Here is a 9,850-nt window from a genome sequence, read left to right as displayed (position 1 = left end):
CAGATTGTGCACTGGGTCAGCGGCACCCCATGTAAGACCAACGATGGAAGGTTCCTGGCACTGGAAGGTTCCTGGCACCAGAAAGTCCAAACAGCCAAAGCCACTCAGTCTTTGGCGGGTGAGCGTGGCAGTGGGATCTTAAAAGATATTTAAGTTTGGAACAAATAATGCCACTTCTCTCCCAATAAATCCTGACTTTGCTATAGGGCAGTGATGGCGAACCTATGACATGCGTGCCAAAGGTGACATGCCACGTTTTCGGTGACATGCTAGCATTTCACCAATACCTGAGAACAACTATTCTCTCTGTTTGAGATACCAAAGAAACTGAATGAACAAAAAGCACTGCAACTCCCCCCCACCTATCTCCCCCCATCTCTGCCCTTTTGGCTGCCCTGCACCCTGCCTCGTGGGCGGAAAGCAGCTCCAGAACTGCAGAGCTCTGGGGCTGCTTGCCATGCCCTGGGAAGCCCCAGTTGCAGTCACCCTCGCCACCTGCGAGACCCCTGCTGCCTGGGCCTCGGCCGCCCCAGCTCACCCTCTTGCGCAAAGCCCGTTCCTGCAGAAGCAGCTTGCAATTTGTGTGAAGGGGCGTGCTTTTGCTGGCTTTGCACAAGAGGGAGCAGGAAAATGGCCAGGTGAGCTGGGGTGGTGGAGGTCAGGGCAGCAGGGGTCTCTCTTTTGTTTGGGGTGGTGTGTGTGTGTGACATGCCAGCAGAGTCAAGTTAGGCATTTTCCAAATTTTTGACATGGAGCCCAAAAGCTTCACCATGACTGCTATAGGGGGTACTTCTGCTCTGTAGGAGAACTGCTCTCTGGACCCTTCTCCACTCCACCATCTGTAGCTTCTTGGTGTTCCCCCAACCTCCCCAAGCAGCTTTTGCGTGTGTGTGTGTGTGTTTGTGGCCTAATTGAATTCTGGGAGTTGGAAGTCCATACTTCTTAAAGTAGCTGAGGTTTAGAAACACTGCATTATACTTAGAAGACTACTATTTTTATTTCAGGACCACACAGAGAAAATATGAGGACTTCAACTCCCAGAATTCCCCAGCCAGCAGTCTGAGCAAGTTAGGTAACTCTTTAATGTTTCATTTAATTGATTTTGGTTATCAGAGGTCATCATCTGAGGGTGAAAATTGTAACATAAGGTTGTTAAATCTATTATGTAAAACAATACTTTAATAATACTATTCAACCATTAAACTGATTTTAATTCTCTTGATTTTGATTTCTCGATTTTATTGTATTTTATATCTTGCTTTTTTTTCTGTTGTAAGCCATCTTGTATTCTTCTTCACAGAAGATTGCAGTGACTAATATTACAAATTTACTTTGACCAAAACAAAGCCCTCTATATGTGTAATCTCCCTAATGCAAATGATTTTTGAGCAAATATGCATAGAACTGGACTGTGTTTTAGAGGCACAAACAGTTGAATGAGCATTTTATCCCACCACTAACAGCAATTTTTTTTCCCTCATTGCATTTTGTGAAGCTGTTAAAACAACACTGTTTCACTATGCTTTTTACCACAATTTGATATTCTTGGCAGGTATCTAGGGGATTTCTATTAATTGTACGTTTTTTTGTTTTGTATTCTGGACTGAGATGGGTTAGAAAAACTGTTAAATAACTAACTAACTAACTAACTAACCCAGCCAGCCAGCCACCCTATGCTGGCTGGCTAATATTTGGGAAATAAAAACCAATGAGGACTTAGCCAGTGACCATATACTTATTTCTTAAATACCTTAGCTGTTCCCTTCATTACTTTTGGAAGTAATAGTCAACATCAGCGTCTCTCAACCTTGGCAACTTTAAGATGGACTTCAACTCCTAGAATTCCCCATACTGGCTATATGGGGAATTCTGGGAGTTGAAGCCCACACATCTTAAAGCTGCCAAGGTTGAGAGACACTGGTCTACCTATCAGTTAAGATCATTTGGCTTTTACTAAGTCTTCTAGGTATTTTAGGTATTACTAGGGCTTCTAGGTATTTTCCAATGATCTAACAAATGACAACTAATCCAAAAGTGTGTATCTGATCAGCCCAGGCAAGATTTCTGAGCCAGTGGCTTCCCTTGGCTTGCAGGAAACGTATCAGGGGACACTCAAAATTCAGGACCAAGAAATGGGCAGAACAAATACATTAGCTTCACTTTAATTTACAGCTGAATTCAATTTCATACACTCAAGATGCTGGCACTCCATTGATTTAAATATTTTTCTTGTCCACTTTTGGAGGCGCTTTGGAGTCCACCCCTGAAGTTTTCAAGCATCACATGCTGTCCTTAAGATTGTACACTCTTGCTCTAAGAAAAAAACAAAAGTCTCAGGGTGTAAGAGGTGGGGTGTTTTAGTCTAGTCTTGGTGCGATTCACATTCACACATGTGCAGGACACTGGCTCTTTCCCTCCTCTGGACAGAATCTTTTCATTACTACTTCCCTCCCAATCCTAAAGTGCCACGCTCAAGTAGGCCTACCAGGTCTGAGCAGCAAAAATCTGGAGGACTACTAGATGGCAGCAAAAAGTAATTGTTTTTCGTATCTGTTGCTGCTATTTAGCGGTTGCCCAGGCTTTGGAAGCCCAGGCCACTAGCCCCCCCACCCCACCACCCTCTGCTATTATAGTTACAACTCATTTTTCTGGAAGGTGGCATGGCAAACATGACAACCCACCGATGCAACTCTTCCGAAGAGGGTGACAGTGAGAACGGAACCTGTTGAATTGCTGCCCTGCTCAGCACACAGAAAAATTGAGTTGACGCTGCACCCGGATTGCATGGAGTTCCACAGCCTTAAAGCGGATACTAAATAAAGCTTTTCCTTTTTTTTCCCCGGGAAGCGCGGGGGAAAGCTGCAACCAAGTCACGGAGCAAAAGGGGAAAACTCTTCAGAACGAAGCTCTGGCCGGCAGCCCCAGCCCGCCTTTTCGTGGACCGGCGGAAGCCCGCGCTCCCGCAGCCACGTGCTCCTCTCGTCCTGTCGTCGCCCATGCAGGCGGGCAGGCGGGCCTCCTCCTCCTCCTCCAAGAGCCGTATCTGCCATCTCTCAGTCGCCCGTCGGCGTAACCCATCATGGCAAGGCGGCCGCCAGCGCCGAATAGGGTTTTCTCGGCCGCCTCCCGCGGGGTTCAGCCGCTCGCGGCGCGCTCCCGCCGGGGCACGTGGACGGCGCGGTGGGCGGGGACGCGCTTGGCGGCCGCCTCACCAGGCGCGTTCCCGCGCGCAGCCTCCACAGCCCGCGACCGAGCTGGGAGCTGCCACTTGCTCGCCGAGGAGGCTCCGTTGCCCACGGCTGTGGGGGGTGAGTCGGAGGGGCGGGTGGGGCCGCGCAGGGAAAGGGAGGGAGGCGATCCCGGTCGCTGGATCCTGCAGCCCGGGAGGGAGAAGGTGAAGCCTGAAGGGCCAGATCCCAAGTTGATCGCGGTAGCATCTGGGTGGCTTATTTTTTTAAGTCTGGGTGTCAGACGGGCGAGGGGTCGCTGCTGGGCGGAGGGGGAGGCGGCTGGAGGGTCGACCTGGCGGGACTGCCGCCTAGCCCGGCCCTTGGAGCGCGTTTGTGGGCAGCGAAAGTGACAGACAGGCGGGGGAGGGATGGGGAGCGACCCTGGGGGTCCGAGGGGAGGACAGTCCTACGAGCAGATGGTCTTATGGGTTCCGGGGGGATGGGATGAACTAGGGAGGCGGGGCTGGTGTTTCTGAAGGGGGAAACTGAGCCCTCGGGGCTCTAGGAGGAAGAGGAAAGAAGGGTTGGAGTCCCTTCGTCTGAATATAAACAAGAGCCCAGCTGGGACTATCAGGTTATAAGGGGAGCAGAAATAGTTGTCTGTCACTTTTCCTGAATGCTGCGGAAGCAAGGATTCACATACTGGGCCTGGCTGCTTAAAAGATGAGAAGATGCCTTGGATGTGGAGGGAATGGATCAAGCTCTGGGATAAGAACTTTTCTTAGAAAGTGAGGAAGGAAACAAAACCCCAACAGTTTACCAATCTTGACTTTATTTTTACAGTAGAACAGTGTTTCTTAACTTTAGCAACTTTAAGCAGTGTGGACTTCAATTCCCAGAATTCCCCAACAAGCTAGCAAGCTGGCTGGGGAATTCTGGGAATTGACGTTCACACATCTTAAAGTTGTTAAGGTTGAAAAACACTACAGTAGTCCATCTGAGGAAGAACTAAACAGAGGATAGGCAAATTAGGACCTGAGGTTTTCAGTTTTTGGCTTTCTTGTTTACTTGTGTGAATCCCCAAACTTTTATATCTTTATAGATACCATTATAATATCATTAATATATGTAAGAGATGGTTTGCATACTGTTAGTGGTAGGCTCCTGTGCTTTTCATAACATAGCAACCTAACAAAGAATAAAACAGAATATTTTAAAACGTTAAACTGTCACCTTATCTACATCCTGATAAAATAGTTGCACCTGAAATTCTGGTAGTCATAAATCTGTTAGAGGAATAGGATTTTCCCAGAAAGAGACCCAGCAACTTTAATTATGAAACTAATTAACACCCCATCTTCAGTATCAATCTAAAACTTCAATTAATGCAGCGATTTAAGTTATTTTTGCATGTTTGCTTGGAAATATGCATCATTTATATGTAAATTATTCTTAGTTCAGTTGATCTGACTTTTAAATATAGTAAGCAGTAAGTGTATATAGCTTTAATTTGATGATATGCCTAATCCTACCCTATTGTATGTCATCATCATTAATAACTCAGTGTATTTTTTTGAACATTTTTGTTTGTTTCTAAACTTTTTCATCTTGCTCTAGAGCTTTTCTTTAGAGCATATAGAATGAAAAGATTGGTTTGATTTAAACACTAAGTGTCTCACTCATTCCCTTGCCACATTAAGATGAAATGTTAAGAGATCAACAAACATTGCGCAATTTCAAGTACTGTGAGCTTTAAAAGTTGGTAGATGCAGGGAGGATTTAGTTGGTGTAACATAATTCAAATGACTCCTTTCTTACTTTTCTGTGGTTCAGTAGTTTAAGGGTTTAGGAATAAGATTGTAAGTGCACTTAAAATCATAGATTACGCTTGGATGGAAAAATGTTTGGGTAGGAAAAACAGGTGACTGACTGCTACTAAAGTGGCTTTTAACCAGGCCTGCTGTTTGGATCACATTTTGGACTAGTCCCAAGGACTCATTCCATTCTGATAGTTGCCTTTACCCGCAGTTGCCTTGACGCAAATAGATGATTACATTGAGCACTGGGGACATCACAACAGAGGATAGCCTCAAAAAGAAAAAAAAGCTGTCTTTTTATGCAAGTCTCTGCAAATACCAGATATTTGGTCTTTCTATTTTTCCAAAGCAGTGTGTTCACCTGTTAGCTAAATTGCTTGTAAAGAAAGCATATTTCAGAGGTTTCAGTAAAAGCTGCCCTAGTTCTTTAAGGAATAATTGTAAATGTACATTCCAGCCTTGGAAACTGTGCATGAGCATGGTGATCTCATCAAGCCGGTACACATGAACCAGGAAGTAGAATGCTGCTAAAATAAACAAGCTCAGCTGACAGAAACAAAACAGCTCATTGAAGAGAAAAAGATCAACATTATTTTGTAGTTTTCATTTTCAAATAGCCAAGGACAGCAACATTTCCATGTTGTAGTGTAGTCATTTTGTCTGTCTCATTATTTCATAAAGTAAGATTTTTCATCTTGGTATATGGAGAAGGTAGTATGTTTGGAGAGTTTATCCTCTGTGTCCCTGATTTTCATTCCGCAGGTTTAAGAATTAAAAATAAATGCAGGAAGAATAAATACACATAGGAGTTACCATCAGTACAGACCTTACATTATTCAATCAGTGGCAAATAGTATAATTCCATATCACACTGAATTATAATTGTGACTTGAATAACTAGTATTTTGCCTATTTTTATATGTTTAATTATGTGAAATGGCATCCTGCCATTCTTGTCAGAGAAGCCATAAGGACCTAAACATTCATAGACTATAAGAAGATATGGTATAAACACCTGCTGGACTAAGCAAGTTGTAGATCTGGTCAGCGTGTGGAAAGAAGACTTCTTGATGTCTCTGTGGAACAGTTCCAGTGACATGCTGAAGTAGGCCATTTAAATATCTTTTTTAATTAAAAGTTTTAAAAAGGAAGATAAAAACTAATACAAACTAATATAAAGTAAGGAAGAAAGAGAAAGGAAGCTAAAATGCAAGAAAGGAAAAAAAGTGAAAGAAAAATAAAAAATAAAAAAGATACAGAGATCTTCTTTACAGTCCATAAGGGGTTTCCAGTCAGCAATAATGTAGATACTGTCTTTTCTGTAATCGAAGAAGTCAATTTGGCCATCTCAGCGAGTTCCATCATCTTTACCAACCATTCCTTCATGGTAGGTATTGCCAAATCTTGCCATCTTTATGCATATAATGATCTTGCTGCAGTTATCATGTACAAAAACAAAGTTCCATAACTTTGTTCCATCTGTTTTTCCATCAGTCTCAAAAGAAAGACCTCTTGGTTTCAATTGTATATTAATCTTTAAAATCCTCTGAATCAATGTATGTATTTGAATTCAAAATTTTCCAGCTTTTTTACACATCCACCAATCATGATAAAATGTCCCTTCTTAAGTTCACATTTCCAACATAAATTTGAAATGCCTTTATACATTCTAGACAATTTCTCTGGTGACATACACCAACGGTACATAATTTTATAAAAATTCTCTAAGATTATAACATAGTGTAAATTTCAATCCTTTCAACCACATATTTTCCCATTGTTCCATTTGTATATTATAACCAAAACGTTTAGCCTAGTTTATCATACATTTTCAGTTGTTCTTCTGTTTCAATTTTCAGTAGAAGTTTATACATTTTAGGGGTTACATGTTCATCATTTGTACATAATTCCATTTCAAACTTAGTGTTACAATGTTCAAAACCATAAACTCTTTTGTCTACTTTAAATCTTTCTAAAAACTGTAAATAAGAAAACCATTGGCAACTATGTCCCTCTGCCACCAGTTCTTCTCTTGGTTTTATTTTGTATTTTCTTTGAAAAATTCTAATATCTCACAATCAGTTAGCCATTTGTGTTTGCCTATTGTTTCTCATTTATAAAATACTTCTTGAGCTGAGAGCCCCAAAGGTGTTTTTGGGCACAACCTGGATCTGTATCTATTCTATATTCTCAATATGGCACATCTAACATAATGATTTTTGAAATCCACATTAACCTTGACTTTGTCATACCACAGATACCCATGCCACCCAAATCTCAGGTCATGTCCTTGCTAACTCCAAAAGCCTTCTATTTCTCCGCAGCACCCACTCTTTAATCCAAACCAAACAGCAAGCTGCAAAATACAATTTCAAATCAGGTAAACCCAATTCTCTTCTTTCCTTATGCATCCTGTAACACCTTATATTTAAGTCATGTTTTTTCCCCCTGCTACACAAATTTAGATATATCCTTTTGCCATTGTTTAAAAGGTGTGTCAGTTATCAAAACAGGTATTGTCTGAGGCCATTTAAATATCTTGTGTGAAATGCAAACCTGGGTAGGGTCAGATCCCAAATTCTCTGGAGTTATTGTTCACACTTGCCCTAATTAAGTCAGGTTGTGTTGTCCAAAGCCTGAAGAGAGGCTTAATTCTCCTCTAACTTGTGGATAGAGAGATGGAAGCCTAGAGTTGCCCCACAAAAACAGTTCCTCACTTTCTGTTGCTCAAAGATTATTTTGAAGTCTTACATTCTTGAAATAATTTTGAGTTCTTGAAAGGTGTAGCCTCAATATACAGTAAATTACAGAATTGTGGGTATTTGCTTTGCTTTTTAAGAGCTAACTCTCTCTCTTCATCCTTAAGTAGATCCAATGTGTTAAGAAGGAGAAGGCACTGTTAAGTTCAGAAGGGCTGGACAGGAGAACCAGCAGTTCCTGATACTCCAATGGATGATTTATGGCATGATGCCTATGACATTATTGTCTGTGACAGTAAAGTAAAAACACTTTCAAATTGGACTCCACTTCTGGTATCTTAATTAATAATTCATATCATTTTCTTTAGAACAATATGGACGTGATTTGCCATTGCCTACATCTGGAATGTTTTTCAACTTCCCAGTCCTGGTATTTCCTGGTAGCCTCCCATCCAGATAACTTGATATGACCCTACCAAACTTCTGAAGTCAGATGAAGTCAACAAACACAGCTACTTGCTGGGGCATCTATGACAGACAATAATGTAATTGGTAGTATGCTATATGGGGCAGTGCCATTTTACTCTGGTTTAGACCTAGAGAACTTGTTTGGAGCCACTGCTATTCTTGTCACTTACAAAGACATTAAAGGATCCCCAGAGACATTTCCATGTATGATATTAAATAGCTCCATACTTAACCAATTAAATGCAAAACTTTGACTGTGTTATAGATGATACATCATGTTTACCAGAAATAACCCCATGAGTTTAATAGTGCTTACTCCTAATTAAACATACTCAGGTGTATCCTTTAAATGTAATCTGATAATATGGGCTGATGCACTTATAATTACAATATAAATACAGCTAGCTTTAGGGGAAAAATACACAGTTTTCAGCGGTGCTTCCTTTGGTATTTTTTAATGTCTTGCTTCTGGGTATCCTAGAGTCATATAATAAGCCACTCGCCAGTGGAGTAAACAGGATGCTGGATTATAGTGACATCTGGTCTGAGATTGCAAAAGTCATATTGTGCTTATGTGTGGCCTGGATATTTCCCCCCAGAAATGAAGACAAAAGAACAAGGCAGAATGGACATTACTTTTCATTTTAATCTTGTCTATGTTTCTACTTAGAAGATCTGTGGAAAAATAACTTGTGTATTATTTCTGAATCTGAAACAATTGCTGTAAATTGGTTGTGTTTTTATATATGTCTGCCCCCATTTGCTGTCTAGATATGCAGTGGGATTCAAGTTTGCATAGGTATCCAAATATGCTGAAGGCAATTCAGGAAAGGTGGATATATCCATATCTGTTTGAATGTGCATCTGATTTATCTTTCCTCCCTGGAGTGTGACCATGCTTAGAAACATGCCTTCTGGTACAGATATCCTTTCTTGGCCCTGGATGCAGAATGCCATGGTCAGTTTTATTAAGGGTGGAGAACATAATGGAATTTATGAGTACTAACTATGTTTGTGTATTTTGCCTTGGTTTTAATTGTTTTGTTTTTATTTTTATATTTTAAAAATTATATTTTATTGCTGTAGGCTGCCTTAAAAGTTGTATGGACATTTAGGCACATACAAATAATACTCCCTACCCAATCCTTTTCTAAATTAATTTCACTTGCGATTTTGGAGCTCAGTTGGGAACAAAACATTTAAAAGTGACTGCAGGAGAAATTGGTGAATAGGGAAAGGGTTAAGAAACTCACCTTTCCATGTTTCCTGCACACAGCCCTTCACTGACATTACCAGAGGGAAAAGGGGATTGTAAACCCTTTGTAAGAGTGAATACCACTTTGGGAGATAACATTCCTGCCAAAAGGTTTGGTTTGCAACCAGGCATTCTTATCTGACACTATCAGTAGTTGACTTGAAGCACTTTTCCCAGTTGAATAATTTGCCTTACTGAGGTAGAGCAACTAGATCTGGGCTACAAAAATCCAGATAGCCATTAGATATCAACAAAGAGATACAGAATGCTCCAATTCTTTGCTGCCATTTAATGGTCATCTGCATTTTTGCGGCCCAGATTTGGTAGGTGTAGAATGAGTTGTTTGGTCATACTTGCTTAGGTTTTCTGATACGTTCTTGCTTCAGTTATTGTAAAGTCTTGTATTTGGGCCATTGTAGTTGAATGGGAAACTGCTATTGG

The 9,850-nt window shown here is 41.1% G+C and overlaps 1 protein-coding gene across 1 annotated transcript in view; it reads left to right on the top strand.

Moving 5' to 3' along the window:
• Positions 1–3,197: 3,197 nt before the first annotated feature.
• Positions 3,198–9,850, top strand: part of TEX264 (testis expressed 264, ER-phagy receptor) — a 184,932-nt gene continuing 178,279 nt past the window's right edge. Inside the window, exon 1 of the mRNA XM_063291934.1 lies at positions 3,198–3,308. The gene's annotated coding sequence lies outside the window, so the exon portion shown is untranslated. The remainder of the gene's footprint in view (positions 3,309–9,850) is intronic.

The sequence above is a fragment of the Candoia aspera genome, chromosome 2, assembly GCF_035149785.1.
Source record: "Candoia aspera isolate rCanAsp1 chromosome 2, rCanAsp1.hap2, whole genome shotgun sequence".
NCBI classification, from domain to species: Eukaryota; Metazoa; Chordata; class Lepidosauria; order Squamata; family Boidae; genus Candoia; species Candoia aspera.
This window is presented reverse-complemented; position numbering and strand designations above follow the sequence as displayed.